We start from the raw sequence: 11965 nt of genomic DNA, 5'->3' as shown, positions 1-11965 counted from the left end.
CATTTAAACCGATCTTAATTGATAGGGCTAGAAATCCCCCTAGCAGTATAGTCTCCTAATGTGCCCCACCTTGCCTCATTGAGTAGGCACTACTGAAATTTGAGAGTGCTTGGTAAGTATTAAAGAGCTGTACCAATGTATGGGGCCTGTAGGAATTCTGTACATGGGGAAGCTTCCAGATGGCATGGGTACTTCTGCTCAGAGGCCCAGCACCAGGAGATGACCCTGGCAATCTTTGAGCAGTGTATCCAAAACAACTCTTAAATATCCATTCCCCCTCCTTCTCAGTTAGATCTCAGGCAGTTGTATTGAACTTTCATATCCTTATCCAATCCAGGCTTTTTGCTTCCACTTCTCTTTGGTCAAGCAGAGAAGCCTTGGACTCACTGCTGAATTACCACTGTCGCACACAGCCTGTTTGAAGGACCTGGAGACCTAGATATCCCATAGGGAAGCAAGAGAGACAGACCTAGCCAGCTAAGGAAATCCTTCCACAAAACTTTTCTTCTGAGCAACTCAGGGGAACAGAGCAAAGCCCTAACAAGTTTGCTAATAAGAAGGCGAATAAGCTGCTTAATTGAGCTGGGGAGGCCAGAGGATGAGTCAGAGGAACTGTTCCCAGGAGGGGGCTGTGCCTGTTTAACGAAGCACAGCCTCAACTTCAGTAATTATCGGTATTTTGTCTGCAGAGACTTCCCAGAAACTGAGTGTGGAGCAGAGAGCTTTGGGGAGGTCCCAGTTTTCTCCTCTTGCCTCTCTCAATTAATACTAATTGGGAACGTGAGAATGCAGACCAGGATGTCACAAAAACAGATCTAGAATACAGTACTTCTAGGAGTTCTTTCCCCAGGCCTACCCAGGAGACCCCAGCCTCACAGCTTTGCCTGTACCAGACGGAAGAGCATCTGCTTCCTACATTCATAGGAGGCACTCTGGAGGTGTAGTTTGGGAGTTAGGAGGCCTGAGTTTTAGTCTAAGCTCTGCCTCTAATTCACTCTCACTCAAAGTGTGTCACACACCTTCCCTGACTTGTATTTTTTTTCATGAACTACTCAGTTTCTTTGAACTGTACTGTTAAGAACTATGATAAATCATGTTTTTCATTCTGAAACCCGAGGCAGCAACATCAAGATTCAAAAGTAGTAGCCTCACTTCTGCTTGAAAAAAAATTCTTGAGTGTGAAGGAAGTGAAGACAGAAGTAAGGAATATGAGAGTGAAATAAATATATGCCCCAAGGGGAACCTCACCCCCCACAAAGGAGAGGTGTATACCATCTGACTTCAAACAAAGGAAGGCATTGCCACATTTGTTTGTTCTTTCAGAACATCTTCTAAACTCTCATTTCCTTTTTAGGAACAAAGACTATCATTTACTTTTAGAAAAAAATAAAGCACTTCCGATCATCTGTGTATCTGCACATCTCTGCTTGTCTGCACACCCATACATACATATATGGCACTAGCTCTCGTGACTCTCAGATGCTACCAGGAAATCAGAACCACAAGTGCAATTTTCAGTGTTCGTAATAATATAGAAGAACACGCAGGAAGAAAACCTTGGGTCTGAACTCTAATGTCATAAATAAGCATTTGTAAAATTGAGTGCAATTTAGCCAACCCCTTTTTGCCTCATTTTCAAAACTGAAAATGTTAACAATACCTACCTTTAAGGTTTCTAGGAGAGTTAAGATAATTTATGTTGGCATATAGTAGGTGCTACAAGAATGAAATCTGACTATGTTGATTGCTATTGTTATCAGCATTGTATTTGCACATCTAATACCTAAAAGAACCAGAGAGATGACTCCTCAATCTACAAGAGTAATAGTTCACTGAGGAGTTCAACAAAGTGCTAAAATACTAAACAAGCTTTAGTTCTGTGGAGTCACAGTGTCCTTTCAGAAGCCTTGCGATCACTCACAGAACAAGCTACTTAAAAGTGATCAGAACCACTTCCGTAACTCACCCAGACTTAGTTATCTTTGATGATCTGAACTCTTCTTCTGAAAAGGGCCAAGCAAACCAGAATAATTTTTTAGCCATGACCTAAGAAGAGATCCCATCTAGAGACATATGAGGTCTCAACTGATACATACCAGCCGTAATGAGTTATTGGGAGGAATCAGAAGACATAAGAAAGGATTCTGATCAAAGCCTGTTACAGAGAAGTTTAATTAATATTGTTTTATCCTCTTCCCTTTCAGAAGTGCCCATATTACTAAAATCTTTATCAAAGTGTGATCACTTTTCACCTTACCCAGAGGGTTGCATACAAGCTCTGGTCTTCCTGTTGTTTTATTGCAAAGAAATTTTCAGTTGCCTTTAAATACCATAACACATCGTTTTTTTCAGTATACTTTATTTTTTTTAGAGCAGTTTTAGGTTCACAGCAAAACTGAGCAGAAAGTAGAGAGCTCACATATACCTCTTGCCCTGCTACACATACTGCTCTCCCCACCACCAATATCCCCCACCAGAGTGGTACGTTTGCTACAATCAATGAACCTGTGTTGATACATCATTATCACCCAAAGTCTAGTTTGCAATTAGGGTTCACTGTTAGTGTTGTACGTTAATGAGTTTGGACAAATGTATAAAGAAATGTATCCATCATTACAGCATCATTAAATATAGTTTTACTGGAGGCCAGCCTGTGGCTGAATAGCTAAAATTCCACATGCTCTGCTTCTGCAGCCCAGGTTCTTGGATTTGGATCCTGGGTGCAGACCTACTCTACTCATCGGCCATGTTGTGGAGGCATCCCACATATGAAATGGAGGAAGATTGGCAACAGATGTCAGCTGTCAGCTCAGGGTGAATCTTCCTCACAAAAAGTAAGTAAATAAATTATACACACACACACACACACACACACACACACACACAGTTTTACTTCCCTAAAAATCTCCTGTGTTCCATGTACTTGGCCCCTTCTGCCTAACACCTAGCAACTACTGATCTTTTTACTGTCTCCATACTTTCGTCTTTTCCAGAATGACATAGTTGGAATCATACAACCTTTTTAGATTGGCTTCTTTCACTTAATAATATGCATTTAAGGTTCCCCCATGTCTTTTCATGGCTCAACAGTTCATTTCTTTTTATGACTGGATAGTAAACCATTGCCTGAATGTACTACAGTTTATTTATCCATTCACCTACTGAAGGACATCTTGATTGCTTCCACGTTTTGGCAATCATCAATAAAGCTGTTGTGAACATCTGTGTGCAGGTTTTTTGTGGATACATGTTTTCAACTCATTTGGATAAATACCAAAAAGCAAGATTGCTGAAATTTTTTGGTAATAGTATGTTTAGAAACTTCCAAGTTGCCTTCAAAGTGGCTGTACCATGTTGCATTACTACCAGCAATGAATGAGAGTTCCTATTGCTCCATATCTTTGTCAGCAGTTAGTGTCAATGTTTGGGATTTTGGCCATTCTAATAGGTGTGTAGTGGTATCTAATTGTTGTTTTAATTAGCAATTTCCTTGTGACTTATGATGTTGAGCACCTTTCCATATGCTTCTTTGTAATCTATATATCTTCTTTGGTGAGTTGTCAGTTCAGATTTTCTGCTCTTTTTTTAATCAGGTTGTTCACTTTCTTGTTGTTGAGTTTTGAGTTCTTTGTGTATTTTTGATAATAGTCCTTTATCACCTATGTCTTTTGAAATTATTTTCTTCCAGTCTCTGGCTTGTCTTCTCATTCTCTTGACAATATCTTTGGCAGAGCAGAGTTTTCAATTTTAATGAAGTGCAGGTTATCAACTATTTCTTTCATGGATCATGCCTTTGTTGTTGTATCTAAAAAGTCATATGTAAACCTAATTATCTAGATTTTTCTCCTATATTATCTTCTAGGATTTTTATGGTTTCGTATTTTACATTTAGGCCCATGATCTATTTTCAGTTAAATTTTGTGAAGAATATAAAGTCTGGTCTAGATTCATTTTTTGCATGTGGATGTCCAGTTGTTCCGGCACCATTTGTTGAAAATGCTATCTTTTCTCCATCGTATTTGCTTTGCTCTTTTGTCAAAAATCAGTTGACTATATTTTTGTGGGCCTATATCTGAGCTCTTTATTCTTTTCTATTGATCTACTTTGGCAGTCTATTATGAATACTGCACTATCTTGATTATTGTAGCTTTATAGTAAGTCTTGAAGATGGATAATATCAGTCCTCTGACTTTGTTGTTTTCCTTCAATATTGTTTTGGCTATCCTGGGTTTTTTCCTCTCCATATAAATTTTAGAATAAGTTTATTGATATGCACAGAATAACTTGCTAGAATTTTGATTTAGACTGTGTTGACTCTATCGATCAATTTGGGAAGAACTGAGATATTGACAATGAATATTGACTCTTCCTATTCATGAACATGGACCATCTTTTCATTTATTTATTTCCTTTTTTAATTTATTTCATCAGAGTTTTATAGTTTTCCTCATATAGATCTTGTACACAATTTCTTAGATTCCAACCAAGGTATTTCATTTTTTGGAGTGCTAATGTAGATGGTACTGTGTTTTTATTCATAATTCCAATAGTTTGCTGCTGGTATATAAGAAACTGATTGAGTTTTCTATAGTAATCTTGTAGCCTGCAACCTTGCTATAACCGCTTATAAGTTTCAGGAGTTCTGTTGATTATTTAAGATTTTCCACATAGATGATCAAGTCATCTGAGAACAAAGAAAGTTTTATTTCTTTATTCCCAATCCATATACATTTGTTTCCTTTTCATTCTTATTGCATTAGCTAGGACTTTCAGTATGATGTTGAAAGGGAGTTGTAAAAGGGAACATTCTTGTCTTGTTCCTGATCCTAGCTGGGAAGCTTCAGCTTTCTCATCGTTAAGCATGATGTTAACTGTAGTTTTTTGGTAGATTTTCTACATCAATTGAGGAAGTTCACTTCTATTAATAAATCCTTTTTATTAGCAGAATTTAAAATAAGTACAGGAAAACAACTTTGAAAGAAATGATTGTGTTTTATTTAGTTCTAATTGCTAAAGAAAGGGAAGAAATAAAATGCAAAACAAATCATCCAAATAGTTTTCAGTTATTTTATTAGGTGGATTTTGTGCATATTTGACTATAGCTAGTTTAGTTCAATCAATATTTCTTGATCATCTTTATATATGTCAGGCTATTTGTCAGACAAAGACAAGAAATGCAATAGTCCTCTCTTACCTGTGGTTTCGCTTTCTGCAATCTTGGTTACCTGGACCAAAAATATTAAATGTAAAATTCCTAAAATAAACAATTCATAAATTTTAAATTGAGCACTGTTCTGAGTAGTGTGATAAAATATGCCATCCCACCTCAGCCCACCCAAGATGTGAATCATCCGTTTGTCCAGTATATCCACACTGTATACACTACTTGCCCATTAGTCACTTAGTACCTTAGTAGCCACCTGGGTTCTCAGTTCCTCTATCACATTATCGCATGCTTGTGTTCAAATAACCCTTATTTTATTTAATAACGACCCCAAAGAACATGAATAGTAATGTTGGCAATTCACATATACCAAAGAGAAGCCATAAAGTGCTTCCTTTAAGTGAAAAAGAGAAAGTTCTCGACTTAATAAGGAAAGAAAAAAATCATATACTGGGATTGCTAAGGTCTATGGTAACCTTTATTATAGTATATTGTTATAATTGTTCTATTTTATTATTACTTATTGCTGTTAATCTCTTACTGTCCTTAATTTATAAATTAAACTTTATCATAGGTATGTATGTATAGGAAAAAACATAGTATATATAAGGTTAAGTACTATCCACAGTTTCAGGCATCCACTGGGAATCATGGAATGCATCCCCCATGGATAAAGGGGAATTAATGCAATAATGATTCCTTGCCTCGAGGCTCTTTCAACACAGAGGGGAACAAAGACACGTAAACAGAAAATGTCAATATAACATGATAGGTGTTGATATAGGAATGTATAGAGTGTCATGGAAGCACCCAAAGGCAGGCATTTTCCCAATCTGTGTGGACAAGGAAATGTTTCCAAAGAAAATTAAGCCTCAGCATCATTATTAAAAGTAAATGTGGTAGATAGTAAAGTGAAAAAGGTGAGAAGAGAATCTCAGGATGAAAGAAGATAATAAGTAAATTCACTAAGTCATGAAATCGTATTATATGTGAGGAGGGTTTGGAAATGTGTGAACCTGAATCTTTCAGATGATGCTGAAAAACTAGATAAGAGGCAGGGACTGATAGAAAATTAGACTGGAAAAGAGCAATCATGTCATGAAGGTCTTTGAATACTAAGCTAAGGAATCAGGACTTTATCTGATGGGTGATGAGGAATCACTGGAGAATTTTAAGAAGGGAAATTAAGCGATCAGTGAGTCAGTTAAAATATTTTCAGCTGCAGGTAACATAGAACTAACTAAAAAGGCTTAAAAAGTAAAAAGTATATCCCCACAGCTAACCTCATATTCAGTGGCAAAAAGCTGAAAGCTTTTTGTCTAAGATCAGAAACAGGATGAGGATACCCACTCTCACCATTTTTATTCAACCTAGTATTGGAAGTCTTAGCCAGAGCAGTTAGCCAAGAAAAAGAAATAAAGGGTATCCAAATTGGAAAAGAAGAAGTAAAACTGTCACTATTTGTAGATGACATGATATTATAGATAGAAAACTCTAAAGAGTCCATCAAAAGACTAGAACTAACAAATTCAGCAAATTTGCAGGATATGAAATCAATACAGAAAAATCTATTGTGCTTCTAGACACTAATAATGAACTATCAGAAAGAGAAATTAAGATAACAATAAAATTTACAATTGCATCAAAAAGAATAAAATACCTAGGAATAAATTTAACCAAGGAGGTGAAAAACCTGTACACAGAAAACCATAAGACGTTAAGGAAGAAATTGAAGAAGACACAAATAAATTAAAAGACATCCCATGCTTATGGATTGGAAGAATTAATATTTTTAAAATGTCCATGCCACCCAAAGCAATCTACAGATTCACTGTAATCCCCATCAAATTTCCAATGTCATTTTTCACAGAAATAGAGAAAACAATCCTAAAAATTTTTATGGAACCACAATAGACCTCAAATAGCCAAAGCAATCCTAAGAAAGAAAACCAAAGCTGGGGACATCATATTCCCTGAGTTCAAACTATATTACAAAGCTATAGTAATTAAAAAAATATGGTATTGACACAAAAACAGACACATAGATCAATGGAACAAATTAGAGAGCCCAGAAATCAACCCATGCATATATGGTCAATTAATTTACAACAAAAGAGCTAAGAATACACGATGGGGAAAGGATACCTCTTTAATAAATGGTGTTGGGAAAACTGGAGAGTCACACATGAAAGAATGAAACTGAACCACTATCTTACACCATACACAAAAATTAACTAAAAATGGATTAAAAATTTGACTGTAAGACCAGAAACAATAAAACTCCTGGAAGAAAACATAGGCAGTAAGCTCCTTGACATAGGCTTTGGTGATGATTTTTTTTTAATCTGACACCAAAGGCAAAAGCAATAAATGTAAAAGTAAGCAGTGGGGCTACATCAAACTAAAAAGTTTCTGTACAGCAAAGGAAACTAACAATGAAGTGAATAGGCAACCCACTAAATGAGAGAAAATGTTTGCAAATCTATATCTGTTAAGCAGTTACACCCAAAAGTTTTATACTCTGTGAGTATAAAGAACTGACAGAGCTCAATAGCAAAACCCAAAAATCCAGTTAAAAAATGAGTAGGAGATCTGAATAGACATTTTTCCAGAGAAAACATACAGATGGGCAACAAGCACATGGAAAGATCAACATCATTAATCATTAGGAAAATGCAAATCACAACCACAATGACTTATCACCTCACACCTGTTAGAATGGCTATTATCAAAAAGACAAGAAGTACCAAATGTTAACCAGAATGTGAAGATAGGGGAACATTTGTGTACTGTTGATGGGAATTTAAATTGGTACAGCCACTTTGGAAAATGGTATGGAGGCTTCTCAAAAAATTAAAAATAGAACTACCATATTATTCAGCAATTCCACTTCTGGGTATTTATCTGAAGAAAACAAAAACACTAATTCAAAAAGATATATGCACCCCCATGTTCATTGCCGGATTATTTACATTAGCCAAGATATGGAAAGAGCCTAAGTGTTATACATATGATGGAATATTATTCAGCCTTAAACAAGAATAAAATCTTGTCATTTGCAACAACATAGATAGATTGGGGGCATTATGCTAAGTGAAATAAGTCGGACAAAGACAAATACCATGTAATTTCTCTTATAGTTGGAATCTAAAATGAAAAAACAAAAACAAGCTCATTGATGAAGAGAACAAATTGGTGGTTGCCAGATGTGGGGGATGGAGGATGAGATAAATGGATGAAGGGGGTAAGATAAAAACAAAAAAAAGAATGAAATTTGTAAGAAAATTCTATAGTTGGGGCAGGGGTAGTTAGGTCATTGGTTCAATAATATCTTCTATGGAACATTTCTTCTTTTCTTCTTAATCCAACTATTTCACATCTCACACCAAATGCAAACACAAACATATTCAGGAAAAAAAGATGTCTTTCTTCCTGGGCATCTCTTTACTAGCAAAGAAAATCTTTTTCAGATATTCCCCTATAGCAGGTTTCTATTCTGGCACCATTAGCTAAAATTGGGTTACACGGATATTCTTCAATCAACTGCTGAAAGGGGATTTAGACCTCCCTAATTGACTTAGATAAATAATAGTCCACTCTTTGAGATGAAGAGCAGGCCAGCACAAATATTTAGATGGCTAATATTTTGGCGGGGTGGGGGAAGCATTATGTAGACAAACTATGTGCAGGCAATCAAAGTAATCTGTTACTATCTAATTTTTTAAGAGATCATTCTTAAAATGATGGAAGGTATATTTGAGAACTTTGGGCTGGGGGCGAGGAGATCAGTTACAACACTAACAGTCCTAGAAAGAGGTCGTGAGAATTTGAATCAGTGACGTTGTAGTAGAGATGGAGACCAGTGTATTATTTGGGAAATATGCATGAGATAAAATCATATTTTTATATGGTTGTAAGCATAATGGCACAAGAGATGGAGAAGAAGTCTTTGTTTGTTTGTTTATTGAAGGAGTTGAACTGTTTAGGATCGATTTAGTTAGGAGTATCTGCTGGAGACCAGAAACCCTGCACATCTGAGTTGTCTCTCTTCCTTTCAAATTATTTCTCAGTATTTCCTACTCCTGGAACAACACAGAATAACTGGTTCATTCATTAGTTCATTTATCCAGGATTTACTGAGCACCTACTATGTGCTAGACACTGTACTGACTGTGTGTAGGTACTGGGAGAATTGTGGTAAATAAGACAAAGTCTTTGCTCTTTTATAACTGACATTTTATTAAAGGGGCAGATAATAAGTAAACCAGCAAATAAATATGTGAGATAATTTCAGATTTTGATAAGTCATATGTTTTGATAGATAAGGTGATTTTATTTCCTGTAGCTGCTGTAACAAATTACTATGAATTTGGTGATAAATTTATTCTCTCATAGTCTTGGAAGCCAAAAGTCCAAAATCAAGTATCAGCAGAGCTGTGCTCCCTCTGAAAGCTTTAGTGTAAAATCCCTTTCTTGCCTCTTCCAACTTATTGTGGATGTATTGGCCTTTCTTGGCTTGTGGCCACATCATCCCACTCTCTGCCTCCACCTGCACCACCCCTGATCACATGGCTTCTTCTCTTGTGTCTGTGATCATAGTTTAAACTTAGAACGGTGAGATATCTCAGATAAGGAAAAAAGTGCAGGGTGTTTGGAGAAAACAGGTGATGAGAAATAAACCTGAATCAGTGAACGTGGTGCAGATCATGGAGGATTTTCTCTCTTCAGCTTAGGTAGGTTGATGATGGCTCCCAAAGATATGTCCATGTCCTGATCCCTGGGATCTGTGACTATTACCTTGGTTGGAAAAAAGATCTTTGCAGATTCATTAAATTGAGGATCTTGATATAGGAAGATTATCCTGGATTATCTTGGTGGGCTCTACATCCCATCGCAAGTGCCCTTATAAAAGGAGACAGGAGGAGATTTGGCATACAACCAGAGGAGAAGGTGATATGAAGGCAAAGGAGAAATAGGAGGTTTTGATCTTGAATACTGGAGTCCAGGAATACCAACAGCCATCAGAAGATAGAAGAGGCAAGGAACCAATTCGCCCTTCAAGCCTCTGGAATGAAGGTGGTCTTACCTTGATTTCAGCATTGTGTGGTTTAAAATATAGTGTATTAATAGAAATTTTGAGATATAGTAGGGTGAACAGATCAGGATACAAGTGCCACTGAAAAGATAGTTTCTCATGCCCACTTCCCAAGAGGAAAGGGTATGCCGTGTCATCCAAAGCCACAAGGGGAAAGCACTGGGCTCAGTCTGAGGCAGAGAGATAGGAAGGAAACTGTGGGCAAGAGCCTTTATTGTGGTTTCTGCAGGAAGGAACACATGAAGGAGGGTAAGCAGGTTTGGGATTGGCTAGTTTGAATAATTTCAGCAGGCTCTCGGGTGCAGGGCTGTCCCTAGTTGTCTGGTACCTGGTCCTGGGGTGACTAAGGCAGGAGTATAGTAGCCCAGAGTAGAGGGCAAGAGCCTGATAAAGGAAGTGGTTGAGTGTACAAATTCTGAGTTGGTTGGCTGCCATTTGAAAAGTGCACCTCTGGGAGGAGGACACCACCTAAAAATGAAAGGGCATGATGAGAGCACCAGGAAGCCAAGGTTAGGTGACTCAGTCATATATTAGATTGTCCAGAACAAAATATGTCTGGCATAAGCATGTAGGGCAGATGTTAAAGTATCAAGTTTACAGAAGCTAGGAACATGGCTAATACACAGTGATACTGATTTTGGACTTCTGGCTTCCATAACTGTGGGACAATAAATATCTCCTGTTTTAAGCCATCAAGTTTGTCCTAAGTTGTTATAGCAGCAATAGGAAGCTAATGCACAGATTTTACCTTAGGAGAAGAAGATCTTTAATAGCATTTATGGAATTGGGTGACTTGATTAAAAAAATAAAATAAAAACAGAGTTTAGAAATAGTGCAAGATCTAGCTAAGAGTTAAAATATAACTTGAATGAATTATCATCCTGGTCACACTCCCAGATGACAACAATGGATGAGCAAAAAACTGATTTTCTTGCAAAGGAAAACTAGGGAAGTGTATTGTTTAGTTGGGTGATGACTAGGTGAATGCATAAATCGTCTTGGTCAGCTCAGGCTCCCACACTGAAAGATGTTGTTCTGGTCCTTAGAGATAAGGAGATGGACAAAGACTTTTCATTTGAGTATGCCCAACACACTGTTCCCTTCTATTTGCTTTTCTGGGACTACAGACCTTACACCTATGCCTTTCTCCTTGGGCCTAATATGGACTTTAAAGAACATGGCTGCTATTTCTTAGTGTGGTTGCTCTTCTTTTTGCTCTCGTGCTTCTCCTTAGGAGACTTCTGACCATCTTCTAGACTGAATTATTAGGGTATCAACCTGGCAGGAACACTTCCTTGAAGATTTTGAATGACTTTGAGGATTAGAACTTGAGATGATGGGAAGCCACGCAAGTTTATCTAGACATCTTGTGTTTGTGGGAGTTCTCACATTTTCTACTAGTGAGCTTTTTACATAATGACCTAAAACCCCTCTTACTTGGCCACTGCCCATAAATCAGTAAAACTGCACAATTTTGAGCATTACTTTAGTCCATTTATTAAAATTCCAATTACACAGTTTGGATAAGGGAGTATTGTTAGGGATTACTTTTATTTGAGTCAGCAATTTGCATGATGTCTGCTGGAAAATCAACAGAGGGTATCAGATCACATGAATTGGTTTCTTAGAAAGGGTAGAAATATGTCCTTATCATGGTCGTTCCTGCCATGAGTTCCTCTAGTCTCCAAACTTTGAATTGGGGCCCT

Source organism: Equus przewalskii, unplaced genomic scaffold (assembly GCF_037783145.1).
Source record: "Equus przewalskii isolate Varuska unplaced genomic scaffold, EquPr2 ChrUn-6, whole genome shotgun sequence".
Taxonomy (NCBI): domain Eukaryota; kingdom Metazoa; phylum Chordata; class Mammalia; order Perissodactyla; family Equidae; genus Equus; species Equus przewalskii.
Note: the sequence above shows the minus strand (reverse complement) of the source record.